This window comes from Rhyacophila brunnea, unplaced genomic scaffold (assembly GCF_057557595.1).
Source record: "Rhyacophila brunnea isolate RB1 unplaced genomic scaffold, BYU_Rbru_1.0 scaffold_9, whole genome shotgun sequence".
NCBI lineage: Eukaryota > Metazoa > Arthropoda > Insecta > Trichoptera > Rhyacophilidae > Rhyacophila > Rhyacophila brunnea.
Genome location: NW_028233361.1, coordinates 33,344,261 through 33,356,682, shown reverse-complemented (window position 1 = coordinate 33,356,682; position 12,422 = coordinate 33,344,261).

Genomic DNA, 12,422 nt, shown 5'->3' with positions numbered 1-12,422 from the left:
ATTACATTATGTTAGATTATAATATATATATATATATATAAATATATAAAAAAACAAATGTTTCAAGTTTATAAGTATTATGGTATTCTACAATTTAATTTGATCAATTTATAATTTCTAAAATTTTTTGATTGAGGGTTATGATTTTTATAAAAAAAAACAATTTCATTAAACCATAAAAGCACACTTTTTAGTAAACCACTGTTAGTTTTATAGAATTGATTTATTTCGTAATATTAATCAGAAAAATATCCTAATTTGTAGGTTATAATTATTTTTTGGTGATTCGATTCTGCAAAAACTTGAATCTTTACAGTGAATGAGGGAATCTGTTTTGTTCTCTTGGCTCTGTCAAATTAAGTTGCTCCAAAATCTAAGACTAATATTTGTATCTAGACGACTGCTTTTTTATTGAATTTTTCTTTTCTTATATTGCCTGTCTTTATATATTATTATACTTCATACAGTTTTTCTGTTTTTTTTCTATTTTTCTTATAATTAGGTACTACTTAAGTGTTTTACACATCATTAAACTTAAACAGGTAGGAAATAAATTCATATGCGTGTGAACAAAATTTTCAATGACCAAATTCACCACCTTAACTTAACCTTAAAAATAACGAAGCATCATTCTTTTTCGTTTATCTTGTTTGTAATTATTTAAAAAAAATAGTAATTTAGACTATGTACAATACAAAAAATAAATTTAAAAAAATATATTTAAGTCAATTATGTGACAGAATATTAATTTTTAATAAACAGAAAATGGTGAAATCATGAAATTTTTATTGTATAATTTAAATTCATATTATTCTATCATTATGGCTGGTGTTAATTTACGACAATTCTATATTATATAATACAAACATATAGAAAGATAACAGGACTCACTCTGGCTAATGTCGTATTAAAGCCTAAGTAAATACATAATTATTCAGTCAACAATACCTTTTAAGGGTACGAAATAGAATCAATAATCATTAAACCGTAAATTGAGTTATATTGACAATGCTTTGTCGATTTATGAACATATTATTCATTATTATTCAGTATAACCAGTTATCATATTTACTTAATAAAAGATTCGTTATAATTTTAATGAAAATTTTAATATTGGAAGCGTATTTACCTTTTATTTATTATTTATTAATGCTTATTTAAAAAAGGCATATTGTGTTCAATCCCAATGGGTCGTGGGAAAGGCTGACAACCATACTCAATAAAAAGTCTGTTAAATGACATCCACCGAGTGGAGGTACATATTATGCTCGAATTTAAAGCGAATGTTTTTATTTACTTCCTTTCCTTTACTAAAGATTTAAGTGTGTACATATGTAATTTAATAAAATAATATGTATGTAATATATATTTATAATTGTTATATTATTTTCTTTTGAGATATGCTTAAAACCGACTTAATTATATAATAATATATTTTAATAATATATCAACCGGGGTCAATCCACTGCTGGATGAAGGCCTAACTAAGCTTCTTCCAACTCTCTCGGTCCTGTGTCATTCGCTGCCACGTATTTCCGCCGTACGTTACCAGTTCGTCAATCCAGCGGCTTTAAGTGCCCCTTGGGTACCACTGGATGACGCCATTTGTCCAGCGGCCGTCCTTTTGGCGAGTAATGCGCCGCACTCATCTCCATTTCAGCTGTTTGGCAACGTCTATTACATCGCATACTCCTGTCTGCTTTCTAACCCATTCGTTTCTCTTACGATCCTTTCGCCTGATGTTCAACACACATCTCTCCATGCCTTGCTGTGCGACTCTTACCCTTTGGACATCTCTCGTGTTGAGGGTCCAGCATGGGTAGCACATCCTACGCTTAAAACATAATGGTAGGTCACTCTTGAATATATACTATATATAATAATATAATATATATTAATATATATATAGTTACGACTTTTCTGCAATGGGTAAAAATAGCATTATACATGATATTAAATAATAATGTTCTAATATTATTTAAAATATTTTCACGATAAATTCTAATTTGAAACACATTTCATTTCACTCCATCGTTGTCACAAATACACAATTTTTTTTATTTATTAATGCAGTCAGATAGTCGCTGTATTGCCTAAATCAAAATTACGTTAATGGAAATACGAACCATAACAAAGTTTCCACGGTTATAAGTTGTTGTTATCGCATACAAAATATAGCTTTTTCGTTAAATTTTCCTGCTCAATTTTCACATGGGTCCATCGCGACTGTGTACTGTGGTTGAATTTACCCAGAGAAAGCTTTTAGCCAGCACGTGCCATTAGTTGTTTTGACTTTATTCACTTTATGCATTTTGACCTGTCAGGAGTTTCCCGTGTGCAAATATTTATGCATAAAATAACATTTTACGACATATACACAAACAGCTGATATTCTCTAGTTATGAAAACGTATAAATATCGTCATTTAAAATTTAGTAAATATTAAAACTAAGTTTAGAGTAAATATTAAAACACTGGAAAGAAGAATATATTTTTTGAATAATTTTGCTATAAAATATATATATTTTTCTCGGGTGCCACTCTTTTGCTAAAACTTTGCTATTAATACTTTGGACGCGGAAGACGCACCCGGCGCGTAATGACCAGGCGTCCGATCGATGTAATTAACGCGCATTTAAAGGTGCTAATTAAAAAATCATTATCTACTCAGCAGCGAATGCGTTGATATAGATAACCCATTCTTTTTATTGCTAATTGTTAAAAAAAACGATGCTCATTGCTGAATTAATAGAAAATACATTGAAAATTTTCCAATATATAAACCAATATTGTAAACTGTACACCATTTACCATTCTCCACTTGTTATTGTTCATTGGTTTTTCCTACCCCCCCCCCCCTTCTCCCTAACTTTAACAGTAGTTTCCTATGTAACGTTTATGATTGAATAATACACTTAGTTACTACTTATTTCTTCATATACATTTTTTTTAAATTAATTGCACAAAATCAATAACAACATAAGTAAATATTAATTGTACCTACGTAGTTTCAAAATAAATAAAAATAATTACAAGATAAAAAGAACTTTTCATAAATACAACGTTTTTAAATTTTCTGTTGAATCATATAAACTTGACTTGACTAGCTTAAGCGATCAAAAAAAATTGTATTTGATAAAAATAATACTGAAATGTCATTTTAACACTCATATTGATTTCCATAGTAATGCACGTATATAAAATTAATACTTTAGTTGTTAGGACCCTAGCAACCAATAACAGTGGATTGGATTACGGATTTCTTCCGAAATAACTTTTCATACAAAACAGAATTAACTGAAAATGAATTTAATTCTACTTAAAATGGCTAAAAGTATTAAAAAATGCATTGACATCGTGTTCTGATATATTCTAAAAGTTTTGAATGTCTTGTTAGTCGGAAAATTAGTAAAATCGATTGCAAGATTTGTACCGGACAAATAAGAAAACGACCCAATATAAACGTTGTAATAATGTTGCTATTGACGTCAGTATACAAAACATATAACAAATAGGTTGTATAATATAATACATAGGATGAACTGGGTATAAAGAACTAAACTTAATCTTCCAGATTCCGTCATTATGGCCAATCCTTCCTAACATAAGATCTAAACGTAACTGACATATTGCTACTCCAATAAATATTTGCTTAAATGTATTATGGTTTAAAAACCTAAAATATATTATATTTCTCAATAAAACTTTGTTATTATTTAGTCATTAGGAAAAACAATTACTAACTATTTTAAAATCATTTTTTAATAATATAAGAGAAGCTTTTAAGAAAACTAATATTGCTTTATGAAACTTGTGCGAAATGAACCGGTGACCTTTCATCGAAGACAATCAATTCTTATTTTTAAATTACTTTTCAAGCCATCCATTCGAAAATATATTTTATGGTCGCATAATATAATTTACGATACTTGTGATATTTTAAAAGGCCGACCTTAAAAACAGGTCGCCTGGGAGAAATGGTCTTTTTTTTCAGATATCTTTCGGAAACACTCATCTGTCCAAAATGCTTTTGTAACGTAAATCTTATTTTTCACAACGACCAACGCACTGGAGAATCTATATCCCACGCCTAAAATGATATTTTATCAATAATAATTGTTTCTTTTACTTTGTCGCTTTGGACCCTAAAAGACGTTGAATAATAAACATGCAAATTTTCTAGACGCCGGATATAAATCTGTGATAGGTAGATTTATAAGCAAATATCCTGCTCGTACCTTAAGTAATGGACTATTTTTTTGTTGTACATTTAAAATCTGACCAGATACCATTTCTTCCATAATCAGTCTATGTATCTCATCCCCAAAAATAATCGTGGGAAGCACAATTAACATTTTTTGAAACATTGAATCAATAGCATATTATTAATCGTGGAGAATGACTGCTTGTTAATAGTAAGCCTGACAAAGATAATGATGTTAGGTGGGTAATTTATATTGTATTAGGGCCGCCATAATTGGCCCAACCATAGTATATTATATTTCGCATGTCATTTTTGTCATTCAATAAAATCTTCCATAGCCATATTATAAAGAACAGTGTTAATTACAAAATGTATTTTTTTCTTTCTGTAGCATATTATGATAGATTTTCATAAAACGAGAATATATAAATGTATATATTTAATATGTTTTGTAAATGCTTGTAATTATTACATGCAGTCATCATTTTGGTCTACTCCAACAAACCACGGGCTGTATAATATAGTAATAGAGGGTTTGGGTCGAAATCCCGAAGGCCGGAATCCCGTAGGCTGAAATCCCGAATGGCCGAAATCCCGAAAGCCGAAATCCCGAACGGCCGAAATCCCGAATGCCGAAATCCCGAATGGCCGGAATCCCGAAAGCCGAAATCCCGAAAAATTAAAAAAAATACAAACAGTAATAATTGCGCAATCTCAACACTTATCTTGAATTGCGCAAATTTTACAAGAGAGACAAAAAACCACATTTTTGCGGAAAAATGGGTGTAAAATTTGCGTAATTCAAGATAAATTCTAAGATTGCGGAATTATTGCTGTTTGTATTTTTTATTTTTCGGGATTTCGGCTTTCGGGATTTCGTCCAGCACTCAGTAATAGGAGTTAGGATAGACTTTCATTTCATAGTCAATATACCCCAATTGGTAAAGATGATGGTAATAAATATGTAATATAAAATTTATAGTACACCAGTAAAATTGTGTAAGCTATTTTGTAATAAGGCTTAAAACAAAATCTGTGAGTACTTAGCAAAAATAGAAAAGTTAAAATCGAATTTCAATCCAAACTCCAAAATCATCTAATACGATACACGCGCAGCATGCCATTATAAATAAAACTTCGAAAACAGATTGAAGATTTAAGTGGGTTAACTTTTAAACCAGCAAACTTTGCTCATAGAAATGGATAAACCTTCATTATTTTTTATACACGTTTCTCTTATATAACCCGATATATAATACAACATGATCGAACACTGGCATATTATATCAGATAAACGAGAAATCATAGTGCGATGAAATTTTATTTACTTTCAAAAAGATTATGATAATGTATTATATACACCTAGGGGACAAAATAATATCTATTTTGTTCACCAAAATGTATCAGATAGTACATTATTTACTTTAACATCATAAAATCGATTTATTTCTGATTAAAGGCCATTTCTGATTCGTACCACTTGGTCCACAGTTTTTCATTACCATATTGTACTATATCATTGCCGACTCAAGTAGAAAGCCGATACATTCACAACTACTGGTCCTACTTTTTCCGTCCCTCCCGTTATTGTCGATGGATGACCTGTCATTGTTATATAGAGTGCTTATACTGACGCGTCTGTCGTGTTCAAACAGGGAATGGTTTGATTTGAATAAATGAGTTACTTGATAAATAATACACTAGCATTAACACACCTACTACAAATGTAATGCATAGATCAATCCTACATATTTTTTGGTGAAGGACTAGTCTGAATTTTACAGCTGATGAATAACAGGAATGTATATTATTTATAAATAACACTGATAGTTAATATTTTTGATGTGAGAAATTTTATAATTTAATTTGAAACGAGAAAGGGCGAATCAATATGTCAAGCAATCTGGGATCTAATTTTCTGGGCTAAAAAATGGACCACTCATCATTTGTGCAAGAAGTTATGCTCAGGCTTTATTAATCTAAAGATGGCGGTGACTATATGCATCCACCGGACATAGGTGAGTTTGTAAATCCAACAAGTTTTAGGACGGCCCAGTGGTCGTTTAATTCACATCGTGTACCACTGTATGACTTAATTTATACAACCCAAAATCTAAAAACCCACACTAATAAATACATTTTATTAAATTGTAAACATTTGCGTATATTATAATCAATAATAAAAATATTTTTTCTACCCCAAAAACCAGTTAATAACATTAAAATTTATTTACTCAATTTCCGACCAATATTCACTCACTTACCACGATGACGATTCATCCGTATACTCTTATATGCACATATTTATACTAAAATCCACTAAATTTATTCGCTTTTAGATATTTGGTCGGCAACGTAAACCAGAACCATCTGGAAGTTTTATTCTTGAAGTCAACTTAAATTTAGTAATGACAATATTAAGTATTTTCTGTTTCTGTAAAAAAAAAATGATTAGATAATATTAAGAATTAAAATATAACTAAAAGCCTTCCCATAGCGTACCAAAATTCTAAAAAAGTTCACATGGACGGCGACGGCTACAGGTAAAAGAGAAAGCCATTGATGAGCGGGAATGAGCGATGTAACGTAGTGTAAGTAATGCACTATGTACGCTAAAATCGTTTTTTTTAATAAAAACATTTCTTTCTCAACTTGTTGATTACTAGATGCGCCACACTTAACAATATATTATTTACTACGGTTGATCGGTCGATAAACTATTAAATTGCATTCTATAGCAATTCGTGATGTTCCATATATCTTGACCTTAGTTTCAAAATAAATAGAGTAAAATAAGCTTTGATTAAAAATATCAGAAAGTAATAATATTCTGTACCTACTCTGAATAAGTTTTACTTAAAGAATTTTAAATCATGGAATCCACATCGAATCAACGTAGTGCAGTGATAACAAAAGGAAATGAATATAAAAGCTTTCGCTCCGGGATAAGTTCAGCTGTGTTGTTTTTGTACTATTTTTCTTGGGGTAAGTGGAAACGCTACGTCTCCTCTATTATGTGAAGCTGAGAAAAATATACATCACGCATCAGCTGTTAAGGCATTCTTTCTGAACAATGAGTTTAAATATAATTTCTGAAGAAACCAGATAAGTAGGGAAAAAATCACTCAGATCTATAATTTTTGTAGTACTTGCTACCTGTGGCTTTTAATAAAAAAATGATACACATAGATGGTGTTTGCAAATAATAAAATTATTGTATATATTAATATTTCATATAAATATTTGTACATAATTGATAATATGTTTAAATTAATAATATGTATTTATCAATGATGGAAAATCACTCACAGTTTGAATTAATCAAGAGTTATCCTATATAAATTTGAGTACTTATATTTGACATAAATTCTAGAATATTTTTATAATAGAAGAATAATTAGAATCTATATTTTATAAAAATATTATTCTGTGTGTTGAAATACATTATAATGTGTAAATACGAAACAATTGCGCATATAATTAACTATTTTCGTACTTACATACTAATATCATATATAATTTTATGTAATCATTATAATCCCTCATTATAACAATTATATTTTAAAAAAAATATGTAATCTTATCTTAATAATAGTGCAATACATTTGTTTGAATCTCAGAACGGTCTTAACAACCAGTCTTATGCAGCCATGTGATTTTTTTTCTAAATATATCCTCAATGAAAAATAATATTCAACTAATTTATATATTAGTTTTTTTACAGCTTTAATGACAGATAACAATGCTACACTTGTTTTTAATATATTTTATTAATCACCATTTGTGCTCCAAATTAAATACCTGTAAAATTTCTCAAGAGACTTATGTTGTAAAGACATGAATGCCTTGTTAGCTATTTGCTAAGTTTATATTTATAATGACTGAAAGAGAATTATTAAGGTTTTTTTATTTTGTGTAGTAAGTAGGATGAAAAGAAAAATATTACAATTACACAATCCTAGAAAGGAAGTATATAAATTAGTTGAAACAAAACACCATGTAAATTTTGCTTAAATTGTAATAATAACTTATTTTATTCAAAGTCCAACGGTTTTGTAAATAAAAACTGTGTTTTAGGTTATACAAAAAACTCTCATTTCAATAAACTAATTTAAACTCAAAGCAAAAATATATCACATCATACCTATCAAGTTTTTTTTAAAGATTGGTTATGTATTTAGTTCAAACGTGGGTTAAAATAAATATCTTTTTGATACATTGCATCCTTTTGTTGTTGACATTATTTCAGTTTAGTATGGCAATAATATCAAATAATTCACGTCAAAAATACTACCTGTATGTATTTGTAGTTATATAATATAATTTTATACTATTAACAGTTAGCAGTCTTTGAAGGAAAAAATGAAAAGAATTTTTGAACAACTTTAGATAATGGCGGTTAGAAAATAAAAATTGTTGAAAGAGGTGAATATCGTAATAGCAGATAAGAGCATTGTAAAATACTGACATGGACGGATTGTATTGAATGAATACTAAAAGTAATAGGACACCAATGATCTTGACCAGATGGATAGAAATCACAGTGGAAGAATGACGGTGGAATAACAATGTGGAAGAAGAAAATGAGAGAAATAGCTGAAACCTATAAGAGGATTGGCAACGGTTAAACGTCAGTGAAGGTACCTTAAAAAGAAAGCCAAATCTCACTCTAATACACAGAACTGAAGAAACAGGATTATATCTATTTTATATAGATATCTCATAGAATTCGTAAATGTTTTTTTTTATTTATGGTCGAATATAAACAAAAACGTAATAATTAGTAATAATTTGTGAAAACAGTTAGTTCGGTAGCTTAATTGAATCAGAGCATTCACCCGAAATATGAAAGATCTGCTTGAATCCCATTCGGTTATTTCATTATACTAACAAAATAATAAATTCATTAAAATTCTTTTAATATGTAATTAGATTATATAACAACGCCTGTATAAATAATAGCACGGGCTAATTTATACGTACACTTGTTAAAGTAAAGGCGTGTAACGTGACTTCTGTATTAACACACGTTTCGCCTTTTTTACACAATGAAAATATTGGATATTTTTAAAGCTTTAATTTTTACCCGCGTTATTTGAGATACTTATAATTTACATTTTTCAAATGAGAATGCCTTTTTTATTTGAATATATGGTAAAAATTTCAATCTTGTTGATATTATACGGCGGGCAAAGGGAAAAATTCAATTTAACTCAACCCGCATTTAACGCAACGTATGTACATATTATTCGTTTATACCACGTTGAAAAATTGATTCCGCACGAAAAATTATTACACACATGAATAACTATAATACACTTCTATATACAGTTTCTAAATAATTTACATTTGATAGTTGAGCACGTTTTGTAGAAATAATCATATTATATACCAATGTTATTTTTAACAATGACCGATCTGAGAAGATCGTGATAATATATATCATTTAGTGCTAACACCGCAACTGGCGCGTTTGGAGTTGTTGGTCATTAGATATAATTAACGTGTTATTTAAATGTGATAATTAAAAGGTTAGCAGTGATTGTGTCGTGAAAGTTGAATTAACAGATTTTTCGGGAGAACTAAATATTAGCCGCATGCTAACCTATTAGATCGATCTATCCACTTGGTCCTGTGGCAACACCAGCGATCATAACAAACATTTCAACAAACAGTTCACAAATAATCTCTCATCTAAATAATCATTATGTGAATACTATATTCATCCGCAATAGAAATAAAACTACAAAAAAAAATTAAGCCATATTAGCATGCAATATTAAGCTAGACATCAAATAATAAAACAATCTTAAACTACAATATTACAGTATTTCAATAACAATAATTATGTGATAAAATTGTAATCGTTATGAAGATTAACAAACATATAACTTTTATTACCAATAATCCAAATACACATTAAGGAGGATCCTTATGCCAACAGAGAACCTAACGGAAAAATACGAAGCTTGCAATTTGAGATTTTTTTTTGATAATTTACAATTTCTGTATCTGAAAACATTAAAAATATTTATTTTTTAAGTCAAAGATAAACTTACAATTGCTTAAAAAGGTTGTATTGACAGATTTACTCTGAGTGCAATTACACATACTTTTTGCCAGACCCTTGATTCAAACCCGAGATCCACGATATTACAAGCCATCACGTTACCGCTAGGACATCATGGACAATCAGATGTAATCAAAGATGCAATATTTTTGCTACATTAATTATGTATGAAAATATTCACTACAATCTCAGTTTTTCTTTATTTAGTTTCATTATTCTGAGCTTATTTTATATTTTATAATTGATAATTTTAGAAATAACTCGCTTACGACTGTTTGTCTTATACTATTTTCCTTCTTTTGAAGTAATTATATCATTATATGTTCTAAAAATAGAAATATTGCATAACAATAATAAAATATATATTTAATTCTACGTATTCGTTTACTAGTCGATAGTAATTTAGGTTATCACTCCACAATCTAAATTAAACTATCAAATAATAAGTCAACCTAATAAACCTCAATGTAATTAATTATATTATAATTTTGTAAAATGAGACTCAATCAATCAAAATATTAATGCAATACAAATTAATACCTATCTTATGACACGACATGGTAATTTACCAATGATAAAATGGTAACAAAAAATATCATCATACGCTGGTACTCCAAAGACAACGAATTAATTAAATTTGTATTTGGGAAGCGAAATTTTTAAAACCAAGAGGAGTGAAAAGATATTGAATACGATAGCAATGAATACATTACGTTAATTCGGAAACTAATTTAATTTTATCTCAATGAGGATAATTTAATGGAATGTTAAATAATATACTATAGTGATTCATCTATCAGCTTTCATCTTCAAGGTCTAGTAACTTTGTCATATTCGTGAATAAGACAAGTGAATGTGAACACAAATTGGGTCATACCACACGTGTTAAAAGTTTTTCCACTGAAACTCTCTCAGGTTAAGATACCATGTATACTTTGGCACCTAGTTACTTGTCATGTATACAGGATGGCTTTGAATGAAATAAATCTAATTTTTACTACATACCTATTTTGATCTAAGAAAGTCACAGTCCAGCACTATTATAATACTCTTAATATAATTTTACATTTTCTAAAAAAAATAAGCTTAAAATGCGCACATCTCCTTTGCACAGTTTCATTTTTTTTATATATTTTTAACTATGATTTTTCGTATATGGTGAAATTCAAACCATGGAACAAGTCCTGCACTCCTGAAACTTGTATTCTTTTCCCGGAAGTTGTTCAGCCATATACGTAGACTGTTTCGAGGATTGATGCTTTACAGGTTCCGCTGTGAATTGTGATGTATTTTTACCCAAATATTTGTTTTACATATGTAAATATATATTTTTTTTATTTATTAAGGAAACAAACAGTTACATATTGATAACAAACATTAAACATATAATAATGAAAAGTTATTGCAACCAGCAAAATTTCCATGTATACATTATAATATAGTTAAGCCTAACAAGATAGAGAATAAGAATAACATAAATATAAATAAATTACATAAGAAAATTACATGAGAAAAATGAGGCAGAATAATGAATAATTAAATTATATACAAAAACAGTAACATAATAAAAAATATAAATATTATATAATATCTATTTATACAAAATTTTAGAGATAGCGCGTTTAAATGAAACAAGTGAATTATTAAAAGAATCAACGGTGGAGAAATACATATTATAATTTAAACAAGAGCGCCGAATAAAAGAGTTTTGCGCATAAAAAGAACATAATTAGAACCGCTACGACTGTGACAATGGCGACTACTACGACTGTGACTGTGACAATGAAACCCTTTCGAGTAGGTTTGGTGAGTCAATAAAACCATTGATAATCTTAAAAAGAAAATATTGATCAGATATAGAACGTCGACTTTCCAAAGATGGTACCATAAAAGTTGCAGTGGTCGAAATAGAATTAGATAAATCATTAGATATACACAAATAATATATATGTGTTATATACATATTAATTATATGGTAACGTAATATTATCTACTTATCAAGTTGACGGTCTCGGGTTCAAATCCGAGGTCTGGTAAAATTAAAATGTTGTATTTCAATATGCGTTGAAATTCAGAGCATGGGCCTTTGAGCAAGTGTGTAACATCGATTTTTTGTAAACGAAAAAATTCACCAAAACACTTCGTGTT